Source organism: Mixophyes fleayi, chromosome 6 (assembly GCF_038048845.1).
Source record: "Mixophyes fleayi isolate aMixFle1 chromosome 6, aMixFle1.hap1, whole genome shotgun sequence".
Lineage (NCBI taxonomy): Eukaryota > Metazoa > Chordata > Amphibia > Anura > Limnodynastidae > Mixophyes > Mixophyes fleayi.
Genome location: NC_134407.1, coordinates 172,951,213 through 172,964,462, shown reverse-complemented (window position 1 = coordinate 172,964,462; position 13,250 = coordinate 172,951,213).

Sequence of the window (13,250 nt, the reverse complement as noted above, 5' to 3'; positions counted from 1 at the left end):
GGCATGTGTGCTTTCACATCCATCTTTATATGTATTGGTGCATTATTGTTTCGTGTATGTGATTCTCCATAATTGTCTTATTATTAATCATCATTATTTATTTATATAGCGCCACTAATTCCGCAGCGCTGTACAGAGAACTCACATCAGTCAGTGTAGCATTGTGGCTTACAGTCTAAATACCAAATTTGCAACCAATTAACCTACTAGTATGTTTTTTGGAGTGTGGAAGGAAACCGGAGCACCCGGAGGAAACCCACGCAAACATGGGGAGAACATAAAAACTCCTCACAGATAAGGCCATGGTCGGGAATTGAACTCATGACCCAGTGCTGTAAAGCAGAAGTGCTAACTACTATGCCACCGTTCTGCCCCCATTAATAATAATATACGTACAATACTTTGGTTATTTCCCTTTCCTCCAATTGTATTATGTGTACAGTGCATTATTATCTGTTAAATCACTGTATTATGACCATTTTTTTATTTTATTAACATCTACTTATACTCTATAGCACTTTACAATTGGAGACTGAGTGTGATGAAACAAGACTGGTTATTATTACAGACAGATAAAGCAGTTAGAGAGCCATCCTTCAAAGCTATAGGGGAAAAGGAGTTTGATACAGGAGATTAAGTGCCATTAGATAGCAATAAATGATGATGATTATTGCTACACAGTACCTCAGGGTATTATTGCTATTATCTCTTCCTGGCAGTTTATTATTACTTTATTATGTTCAAAGCATTTACTATTATAATAGTATACACGGATATTAGTATGGTTTCTTATTTACTTCTGACTTTTTGACCAGTTAATTGATGTCTAACAAACCTTTTAAATCAGTGAGAATTTCAGAAGTAAATACGGACTAATACATGTTGGGAGAAATGGGTCAGATCTACTCTGATGTAGCTTGTATCTGAAGAGCTGTATAATATTATATTACATTGCTCTCCTTGGGGGCTTCGTCCTTGAGGCTAGCACTATCCCTTCCATTATGCCCCATGTGTTGGTGCTCTGAATATGCTCTGTGGGCTCATCCATCTACCCATAGCGCTGTGGCTAGGGTAGGGAGAAGATTAGTAAAATGAATCTACTATATGGTTGTACAGCTTTACGCAAACTGTCCATTTTCTGATAAGTCTGTTTACGTTTTTATTTGTCTGTTTACTTTTTTATTTGTCAATCTGTGAACATTGTTTTTTGTTTCTAGAAAGATATGATTAGTTTTTGTAGAACACTGACTAATAAATATTCTTTTATTTGTAGCACCTAGAGACAAATATGCATAAACAAGAAAATGATACACTGTTCTGTTATGCTATATTTAACAAACAAAATACACTCTGAAACGTACTGTGATACTTCTCTTAATTTAGGAAATATTTTCAGGAATTGTGCATAGGACTCGGTATCTATCTATCACGTCACAGCTTGACAAGCACAGATGATACAAGTTCACTGAGATGCAATCAGGTGATCACTGACATAACAGAGACAGGGTGTTGAACTTCCAAACAGTATTTAAGCCTGCTCTGTCTATATATTTCTGTTCTGCGCTCCTGAGCTGTTATCCTGATTACTTCTTGGCATGTTCCTGTTTTTGTGAGACTTGGATCCTGAATTTGTACTGTGCTGACAGATTGTTTTTCACCTTTGGCTTTCCCTGACTATTCCTCCTTTTTCTGTTTTGTGTTATCTGCATCCTGCTGACCTTGGTTAGTCTGACCGTTCTGCTTTCTAAGCTTCTACTTGTAGTGCTGTGCTCACCACGCTATGGACCAGTTCACTGGGTCTCGGCCTGGTTACATCATGCAGCCAAATCCATCCCTCTTGCCGAATCTGGTGAACACCATTAGTAACGCTCTCTGGATGTATCAGTCCTAACTGCTGTTGTTTCCTGATAGATACTAAAGGACAGAAAGTGTATTGGGTTCATAAAAATGACACGTGGGTGAAAGGATGAGTATTAGATTTGTACAAAGTTCTAAGTTTTATGGGATATTTGGTTCCATCTTCATTCTGCATTGTATTCACATTATTTTGTAGCACTGTTTGACACTCATGCAAAATTACTAATTGTCATGCAAATTACCTTGTGAATCCTGGTTTTGATTACATTTCTTTGGTTTTTATTTTAGCTTCTCAAACACTTTCTTTCTTAGGCTAGGTACGCACTGGCCCGATGATTGCACGAAAAACCTCCAATCAGCAGACATCCGACTGTTTGGTCAGATATCGTGTGAGTGTGTATAGTGACACGATGGTCTAAAGTCATCCCAAAGTGCCGATCATCGTTTCATTTGGTTGGTTGTACTGTTTAATGTGTTCTGACCAATCAGTGACTGATCATGTAGTGTGTATGCGCTCATGCTCAACATCTCCATAGAGTTTACAGAGTGGTGTATGAATGAATATTGTGCTGTTATTTTCTGAAGACTAAAGGACCAGATGAAGAGCACAGATCTGAAAGTAAATCGTGTTACTGTGTATGGACGAATCGTCAGACTGATCAGACCTTGAGTCATACGTTCAATCGTTTGAGATAACACGTGGATCGGAAAATTCTTCAGTGTGTACCTAGTCTTATAAGGACTGTCTTCTATGCTCCCAGTATTATTAGATATTGTATGAATCTAGTAGTAACTGATATACCTCTTTCACATTGGCTGTGGTGGATCATGCAGGTATTGGGTGGACATTGGCTGTCCATAACCTCCCCATTCAAGTATATTGTACTCAATTCTTTTTAAATTACCTGCTGGATGTCAGTTGGTGAGGCTATGAGTGTAGTACTATAGATGTACTTTCTTTGTTTGCCTATATCGGTGATTGGTGGTTGACATTCTACTAAATACACAGGGGTTCATGTAGAGTTGGATGCATTTGCACCACGAATTTAGTGTCACTCACCGGGTCTCTGGTTCCTCTAAACCAAGACCCAGGTCTCTCACTTCTCTGCCGGCGTCCGTGCAGCGCCGCGGCCGTCCACCATCTTAGCTATGCTTCTGCACATGTGCAGACCGGAGGAGTGTTTAAAACCTTTTCTGTCTTCTCATTGGCCCACTAATTGCCTCTCCCTATGTAAGGCACCTCCGACCTACTCCCAATGCCTGTTCTTGGTCCTTACTCTGCCGAGGTAGCCAAAGGTTTGTCACCTCCTGGTTCCCGTTACCTGCTACCGTACCTGCCATCTGGATAACCTTGTCTCCACGCCAGTGGTAATAACTGCCAGCCGCAGTACATCTCCGCATTACCTGCTACCGCATCTGTCGTCTGATAACCTACTCTCCACGTCAGTGGTAATACCTGTCAGCCGCAGTACATCTCCACGTTGCCTGCTACCGTACCTGCCATCTGGATAACCTTGTCTCTACGCCAGTGGTAATACCTGCCAGCCGCAGTACATCTCCGCATTACCTGCTACCGCATCTGTCGTCTGATAACCTCATCTCCACGTTAGTGGTAATACCTGTCAACTGCAGTACATCTCAGCATTACCTGCTACTGTACCTGCCATCTGGATAACCTTGTCTCCACGCCAGTGGTAATACCTGTCAGCCGCAGTACATCTCAGCATTACCTGCTACCGTACCTGCCATCTGGATAACCTTGTCTCCACGCCAGTGGTAATACCTGCCGGCCGCAGTACATCTCCGCATTACCTGCTACTGTACCTGCCATCTGGATAACCTTGTCTCCACGTCAGTGGTAATACCTGCTGGCCGCAGTACATCTCCGCATTACCTGCTACCGCATCTGTCGTCTGATAACCTCATCTCCACGTCAGTGGTAATACCTGTCAGCCGCAGTACATCTCCACGTTACCTGCTACTGTACCTGCCATCTGGATAACCTTGTCTCTACGCCAGTGGTAATACCTGCCAGCCGTAGTACATCTCCGCATTACCTGCTACTGTACCTGCCATCTGGATAACCTTGTCTCCACGCCAGTGGTAATACCTGTCAGCCGCAGTACATCTCAGCATTACCTGCTACTGTACCTGCCATCTGGATAACCTTGTCTCCACGTCGGTGGTAATACCTGTCAGCCGCAGTACATCTCCACGTTACCTGCTACTGTACCTGCCATCTGTATAACCTTGTCTCCACGTCAGTGGTAATACCTGCCAGCCACAGTACATCTCAGCATTACCAGCTACTGTACCTGCCATCTGGATAACCTTGTCTCCACGTCGGTGGTAATACCTGTCAGCCGCAGTACATCTCCACGTTACCTGCTACTGTACCTGCCATCTGTATAACCTTGTCTCCACGTCGGTGGTAATACCTGTCAGCCGCAGTACATCTCAGCATTACCAGCTACTGTACCTGCCATCTGGATAACCTTGTCTCCACGCCAGTGGTAATACCTGCCAGCCACAGTACATCTCCGCATTTCCTGCTACTGCATCTGCTGTCTAATAACCTCAACTTCACGTTTGTGGTGATATCGGCAGTCTGCTGTTCCTATCAGCAACCCATTACCTTACCAGCTTCTTGCATGCCTTCTCTCCACGTTGGTGGTATACCTGCCATCCGCAGGGCATCTCCGTAATTGTTCCCATCATCTGCTGTCCGCAGATCAGTCTCACTTTTCCGTTGACATTACCTGTAGCTATAGAGCATCACCAACAGTCTAACCTGCGCTATCCTCTGCCACCACCTTCCTTGTATGGCTGTATGTCCGTTAACGCTGACATACTCTCCAGAGGACCACGACCCGCACAGCGGAAACCGCTAAACCCATACTCCCTTGCGGGAGTTCCTGGGGAAGACCAACCGCTGTGTTAGACTCTGGTGGGTAAAGTCAACTATTGCAGATTCTGGGTCGTGACAGTTAGTATCAAAAGATGCACACATTAAAAAGGGTATTTGCATCCATATGCTCCCAACTCTCTAGGATCCATCTCCACAATACTAGTATATACTCCAGGTTAATGACGGGAGCATCAAGTGTATTGTAGAGAACGCATAGAGATGTGGCTTGACAGTATTAGTAGCAAATGTGCAAATCGTATAACTCTATTTATACACAATATGGTAATGTAATGAAGTGTCATACACAACAGATGGTAGTGTCAATAACAATGGCATCAGTGACTCCAATCAGTATCCTGTGCCATAGAGTTATTTATATGGTGAGAAATATCTGTACAGAAAACTCCTATTCCTATGCAGTATTTGCATCCAGACTGGGTCAGGGAAGGAGCAGGTAAAATGGGGATAGTGATTCGCATGGTCTGTATTGATCGGCTACGGGTGACGGAACACAGAGGTTATTTCCTGAATGGGGGGTGACCTCATTACAGGTACCGGGAACATCTTTCCCTATAAACGACCCGGCAATTTGAGCATGAGGTTCCAGAATGAGTCTTGGTGACCGGTATCCAGCATACCTGTCTGGTATTTCTTGTGCACCTGACTTTGGCTATGTCCCTGACCACCAATTGTCCTCTGTCCATATATCAGACCTTGGCTATACCTTTGATCATATCTTCTCCGCTACCTGCTTATCATACCACTGGCTATACTTCTGACTACCGCTATTTGCTGTTTGTGTACTTGACCTCTGCTATATCCCTGATCATTAATTGTCCTCTGCTTGCATATCAGATCACTGGCTATATTTCTGACTACCGATGTTTTCTATTTATGTACTCAACCCCGGCTATATCTCTGACCACCGTTTTGTCCACTGAGCACTGTGAGATCGCTACTTGTGTTCCAGAGCTCTGCTCTCTTTCTGACTACTGTTTTTTGATACCTGTATATTACATCAAGCTTAGGCAGCACAGTGGCGAAGTGGTTAGCACTTCTGCCTCACAGCGTTGGGGTCATCAGTTCAATTCCCGACCATGGCCTTATCTGTGTGGAGTTTGTATGTTCTCCCTGTGTTTGCGTGGGTTTCCTCCGGGTGCTCCGCTTTCCTCCCACACTCCAAAAATAAAAAATATACTAGTAGGTTAATTGGCTGCTATAAAAAAAAAATTGACCCTAATCTCTCTGTGTGTGTGTATATTAGGGAATTTAGACTGTAAGCTCCAATGGGGCAGGAACTGATGTGAATGAGTTCTCTGTACAGTGGTGCTATATAAATAAATTAACTATTAACCATTTCTTATCCGTTATCTGCATACCATATTCAGCTTGGGACTTTTAACCATTGCTGAATCACTACTAAGATCCCATATACAGTTTGAAACTTTAACTATTGCTTGTCTGTCTACTGGGCCTTGCTTTGGAACTTTCACTACCATTACCTGTGACCTGTACATATGATATTGGCATGCAATCCTAATTCCTGCTTGAATGCTTACTTCTGCATAATCATTATTGGAATCCCTGTATAGCAATTTTCATAAGGATTTCTGTGTCGCAGACAATCTGGCTGTAGAACTGGTCGCAATTTCAGACCAACCATTTCCTTGACCAGGTCTGCCTTTTGTTTTATGCATACATTGCATATTCTACATAGATATAAATTCTGAAACTCTGCATTGGGTGTCAATGGCCTCCAGCTATCAGGGGTCTGCTTATCTTAAAATACATTAGACTGTGCCAAATAGTGTCTGGCCAGAGTTATTAATGAATATGAAAGTCCAGTTTGCCATATAAATATACTTAAATACAATTGAAATTTATTTGAATTAAGCGAAATAAATGAAATTCAAACATTTGCTAAGGTCCTCTTTAAAAATCTTTTCCTGTCAGTGTCCAAATGGAAATATCAGTTAAGTAATGCAAATAGATAGGCTGAACGTTTTATAATATGGTGGCTAAACTAATTGAATTTAATACTAGCTAGAGAGGTGAATTCACAAACATCCAGTCAGTAATGGCTAGCTAGTGTTACTGATTGTCATCGTTCCATCTTGTTGCACCGGCAACAGATATGTTTCCTGACAGTTGTATATGCATTGGTGTCCAGGTAGACCTAAGTCGCAATTACGCACCCATGCTGTGAAGATAACAAGGTAATGACTAGCTTGGCTTGCCCTGCCAGCCAACTGGTCTGCCTACAGGTCAGCCCTGTGCGTCTCCCCTGGCTTCCCGGTACCTTTACATGGGCTAAATAAATCCCCAAGGCAAATAGTGGTAGTGGGTGAATATATATATATATATATATATATATATATATATAGAAGATACCAGGATATTATGGTAGGCCCCCAAAGGAAAAGAAGGATACAACTGTACCTTTATTACAAAAGATGAACATCTAATGCAAACAATAGCCACAAAAAGATCTATACTTTAAATCAACATCTCAAGTGCTTGCCACTCTCCAAATCACATCCAAAAACCTCCCAGTGTTATTAACAGAACAACAGTTATAAACAGAACAGTCCTTGGATTCCAGATATGCCAGTAAAAGGGTTTTGGTTATTCCGCAGCCCATCAGTGGGGTAAATATCACTGTTCTAAAATCTCAATCGCGTTGCAATGGAAATATCTCAACGGTACTTCTCGATCTCTTGATTGGCCATTCGACCAATGCTCTCTATCAGCATGATAGGGATCTGAACCCCAGTCTCTCTGCTCCAGCGGGCGCACCAGATGAACAAACCCACAAGCAACTCTGGATGGAACAGAGATTTGTGGAAACCATGTAGAGTACTTACTTGCAGGTTAGATGCAGGATAATATCCAGGAATCAGGATGGAGCTGGTGAGAGACGACAATCTATGCCAAGCTCTGGAATTACACCCTTATTCCCCCCCCTCCAGGCTGTTTTAAAATGACCAATTTAACCATGGTGGAATCCCACATGACAGGGGTAGTCTTAAAAACGTTTGATTTGCGATTGGTTAGAATGGTAAAATGGGTTGGTGGGGGGTGAAAGCTAGACTCTGGTCCAATCCCACAGAAGAGCTACTGTAACAGAAATTGCTGAAAAAGTTAATGCTGGCTATGATAGAAAGATGTCCGAACACACAGTGCATTCATCACAGCTTGCTATGTAGCCTGCAGACCGGTCAGAGTGCCCATGCTGCCACATGTCCACAGACAAAAGCACCTACAATGGGCACGTGAGCACCAGAACTGGACCATGAAGCAATAGAAGAAGGTGGCCTGGTCTAAAGAATCCGTTTTCTTTTACATCAAGTGGACAGCTGGGTGTGTGTGCGACGTTTATTTGTGGAAGAGATGGCACCAGGATGGACTATGGGAAGAAGGTAAGCAGGGCAGTGTGATGCTCTTGCCAATGTTCTGCTGGGAAACCTGCCATTCATGTGGATGTTACTTTGACATGCATCACCTACTTAAACATTGTTGCAGACCAAATACACCTCTACATGGCAATGGTATTATGTTGGAAGTGGCTTGTTTTAGCAGGATAATGCACCCTTCCACACTGCAAACATTGATCAGTCACAACATCAAATATGCACATTGCATATTTTAATATTATTGTAAAATGTGGATGGGAACAGAAACTTTGAACTCTAAAATAGTACAGCAGAGGGGGATGGAGACTGGGTATAGTCACTTCCAACCCAGACATTATCTCTCTGAATCAGCCTCCCCATAGAACCACCTCTACTTAGGTAATGAAAACTAGGATGGCCCAGAAAAATAAGCAGTCCAATTTTTAAGCTTAGATGGCCTACCTCTCCATGAGACCAAGATGGCACCTGACTACAACCACAGCCCATAAAGGAAGGATCCACTATGGTAGACTAACAAAATGAATTCCATGAGCAATGTTGCTCAATTAACAGATGTTAATTCATTTATACCAGAGCAATGCCAACACTTCTGCAGTCTTTGAAAACAGACATAATGTCTGATATTAGAGGCTCATTGGGAGCCATCAAATCTGATATAAGGATTTGGTGGAAGAACCGGCTACACTGAACTTCAGTTTTCAGAATTGGCCCTCTCTCATAATGAGTTAATTGCTGAAGAAGAAGCAACTAAATAAGAACTCCAAGTAAACGGAGACAAACTTGTGGAGGGTAGTTCCTGTTGAAATAACATGAAACAGTGGGGAGTCCAAGAGGTAAATCTGCAGGCCTATGTTAAGGAATTGCCCTTACCATCCCAAGCCTCAGATAATTATCTCCTTATCGACCAGATAGACGTGTTGCCTATAATGCATCATTCACGGATAACTACATAAGATTCGTCCTCATGAGGCTTTACTTCACAACATAAAAGAGAAAGACTTAGTAGAAGCCATACTCCTTAAAAAAATCATAGGGCCCCTGGCATAACCTGCAGTTGTTTTATATCCCCTGTCCAGCTCCTACTACCCTCAAACCTCCCATGCAGAATGGAATAGCCATTTTCTTTAGATACTCCTTCCATTAGAGAGAGAAATCTGGTTGCTACACTACTCTAATTGGTAGGATGAGTGTTTACTAACATTGATGTCCATCTTGTGCTCCCAGTAACCACTAAATTCTCTTTGAATAAGGTGAACAAGGGTTTCAAACTCACCCCCTACCATAAACTAGAAAGATCGTCCTGTTCCCCTGGATCACATCTCTCCACAGTTTTCAAAACATCCAAATAACTTCTTGAACATAGCCGCTATGACATATGGAGAACCCAACACGTGGAGGAAAGGAATTAGACTTTCTTTTGTTTAGCTATTAATATACATACTAGAATAAATATGATGTTGGCTGACAAAAGGTACTATAACAATCCACTATGCTTCCTAATTTCTGTCCCTATCCCAATCCATTTAGAGTGCATGGATATCTATTCTCTCCCAGAGCACAAGAAGTTCTCAAGACCTTACTAATGTTATATCTACAACTTAAACTTCCTAGAGGATACCTCCTATTATAGTACAGCAATACAAATACATGCCCTACTAAAAACAAAGAGAGGAATACTGAGCAGAGAGATCTTGAGACCGAAACCTTGAAACCGATTACTGGCTTGAATACCCTAAACCAGTGGTTCCCAAACTGTGTCTAAGCCAGGGCCAGTGGTAAGCAAGGCGGGGGACTACTTGATAATGATTTTGGCTTAGGGGTGCCTTGAAAATAAATATGGAGACCCTAAGGGTGCCTTGAACTGAAAAAGTATGGGTTTCACTGCCCTAAGCACACAAGCTAATAACTTCTTTAAGACACAAACTCCAAACTATTTGCACAACACAAATCGAACAAGACTAGACTCCAACATACCTTTTATATAAAAAGTAGCTATACTACTAAACAACTAGCCTACAGGCTAAAAGTAGAATTCTTAAAATAATTTGGTGGTAAACTATCAGATCTCTATCACATAGAGGTACCTTACTACTTTAAATGGGAAACCATCAGAGAGGACTCTTAATACGCCTCGATCTTCTTCAGATTATATTCTCTACATTTTTACACTCCACTCCATAACAATTCCCAAACCAGCTTTCCAACTGTATGGCAAAATTACCACCCTACAGCCTTGCTGTATATGTCAAACTAGTTGTAAGTGGCTTCAACCCAATTGTTCCCATTTTCATTAAAAACAACCAAATAGGTGTCATTCAAGAGACACAAGCCCCAGATCATACCTCACTCATTATTAACCTGATCTCCCCACAATCTAAGAATCTCCCTATGTTCGTATTATACCCTGGTTTGTGGACACAACACCAGCTAAGATTGACACAGCTAGAGAGTGGGGGGGTGTAGTCAGTTACTACAAGTATTCACCAGAGCCCACCGCAAAGCAGGATGGATTTGGCTGTGTGTAGCAACCAGGTAACGGTCCACTGAACTGGCCCTTAGAGCAGTGGGCGGATAACTACAGGCACGTATCTCTAAAGGCAGAATAGTCAGACTAGCCAAGATCAACAGGATCAGGTTAAAAGAACAAAATCACCAAGCAGAGGAATTCTTGGGAAAAGTCAAATGTCAAAACCAATCTGTCAGCACAGTGCAAAGTCAGGATCCAGTTATCATAAAGTCATGAACAAGCTGGGATAATAATCAGGAACAAAGCAGTGAACTGGATAAGACACTCAGAGCTGATACTCTGGAAGGAAATGACATGCAGAGCAGATTTCTCCCTGTCTCTGATGTCAGCAATTACCTGATTGCAACTCGGTAAACTTGCATCAGCTGTGCTTGCCATACTGTACAGTGAGAGTTCAGTACTGAGTCCTGAATACGGACTCCTGCATCCAAATTTAGGATTCCGGACAGTTACTTTTATCCCTTGACACCAGAAGGCGTCTTGACTGCCTCCATTAGTATTACCCCCACGCAAGTAATATGGTTTTAATTGCCATAGAGATCTGCAAAAGTATTTAATAATGACTTCAAATCCAACACATTTTTAATTGCCAAACAAACTAAACAGGAATGTCCTCTTAAACCATTAATTTTTGCATTAACTAGAGTACCATTAGCTGAAGCAATAAGAAACTCTAGGCCCACATGATGTGTGTCACAATATTTGTCTTATTTACCAACAATGTTTATATTAAGTAAATACAACCATGCCTATACAATGTTCTTTTACCCTCACCTCGTTTACCTTATGCAGGAAATATAAGTAATTCAAGTATTTAGGTATTCTAATGCCTGATAATATTAACCAGATGTATGACCTAAATTACAGTACTCATCTTAACAAAATCAACCATATGTTGAAATCTTGCCTCACTTGTGAGGTCTCTTGGCTGGGTAGGATTGCTACGGACAAGACGATGTTACTCCCAAATCTACTTATTCGTAACCATTCCCATTCCCTTTGGGGCAGATTTAATTTGGACACAAGGTGACGTAATGTGTCTCCGAACAGAGCGTGGAGATACATTGTGTCATCCATTAATCCATACACTCTGCCTCTGTGACGTTGAATGTGCACCAGCGGCGCTATGATGAGATTACAGGTGGCTAAAACTGAAAATATTGCACTGCCTTAGTGCCATTGGTACGCTAACACATCTGAATACTGCACCTTATTAACAGAAGTAATAGTTATTGTCTATTTTGTATAAAAACAAATGCAAAGTATACTCTATTGCTAGAAGCTGCAGCTGTTCTTGTAGCTGTGTTGTCACATGTTAGCTGATAGTGTAATCTTTATACTAGATAGTGTGACTCAGGATAATAAAGAGGCAAGAATTGATCATCTGGTGAGCCCGAGCTCTCTTGTACATGGTTTTTGTGTGGACCTACAGATTAATTCAATCTAAAGAAATAAAATAAAATAAAATGTTGTGTCCTTTTGAAATCAGTCATGTGAGTAAATGTGTGCTAATGTATTTGCTCTCCAAACGCAAAAGAATTAGGAATCAGGAGCCTGTGTGACCATTTGAAATAAGGTTACCTTTGTAATATAATTGTATTCACCAATAAATGTAATGTTTTGCAGATAAACTTTTCTTGACTTCATTGTTTTGCCAATTGATTAAGTGAGGGTGAGACACCTGAGAAATCTATGACAATTAACTCTATTGTTCACTTGTATTCCTCACATTCTGTGTAACAGAGGTAAGGATCTGACAATGCACATTACGTTACAAGTGTTTGTATATGATTGGTTGTGGTAAGCAGCTTAGATGTTACAATGAACTTCCTCTTGCATAAGTGCTGATAGTTTCCAAAGATTTTGTATTTGACCATAGTGATTACTCATAGCATACTTGCCGAAAATACTTTGTTGCTGAGCTGGTGCACTTAGGTGAACCTTGAAGCACTGCAATCCCCATCATGGAAAGCTTACTAAATTGAATAACATCATTTTTTCATTTTAAAGACTCATTTTAAATAAATATTGAATTAGGAAGCACAGATAATAAAAATAGACGGTAAAAACTGCATTGCACAAGCAGAAAAAGATTTTTATTGTGCAGTTGATCAATATTGAAAATTACCATGGAGTCCATGGTATACTTTGTCCATGGCATGGACAAAGGTATAAAATCTGGTACTCTCCCTGGAAATTAGGGACAAATGGCAACTATTCCACATATGTTGAAACGTGTTAAAAAAGAGCCTCTTATTGTTTTTCTACATAGTTTTATGTATTTAGTACGGTGGCTCAGTAGTTAGCACTTCTGACTCACAGCACTGGGGTCATGAGTTCAATTTGCGACCATGGCCTTATCTGTGTGGAGTTTGTGGACCTCATTTAGAGTTGGACGCAAAGTCTGTTTAAAAAGTGTAGGAGTGGGAGTCTGCAGCAGCTAGGTACGGTATTACGAGTGGCAAGCAACCCCAGTCGAGTCCCACTCGTAATACTATATCGAGCTGCGAGCAGTTCCTGCAGCTAGCTAACCGCTTGCGCCACC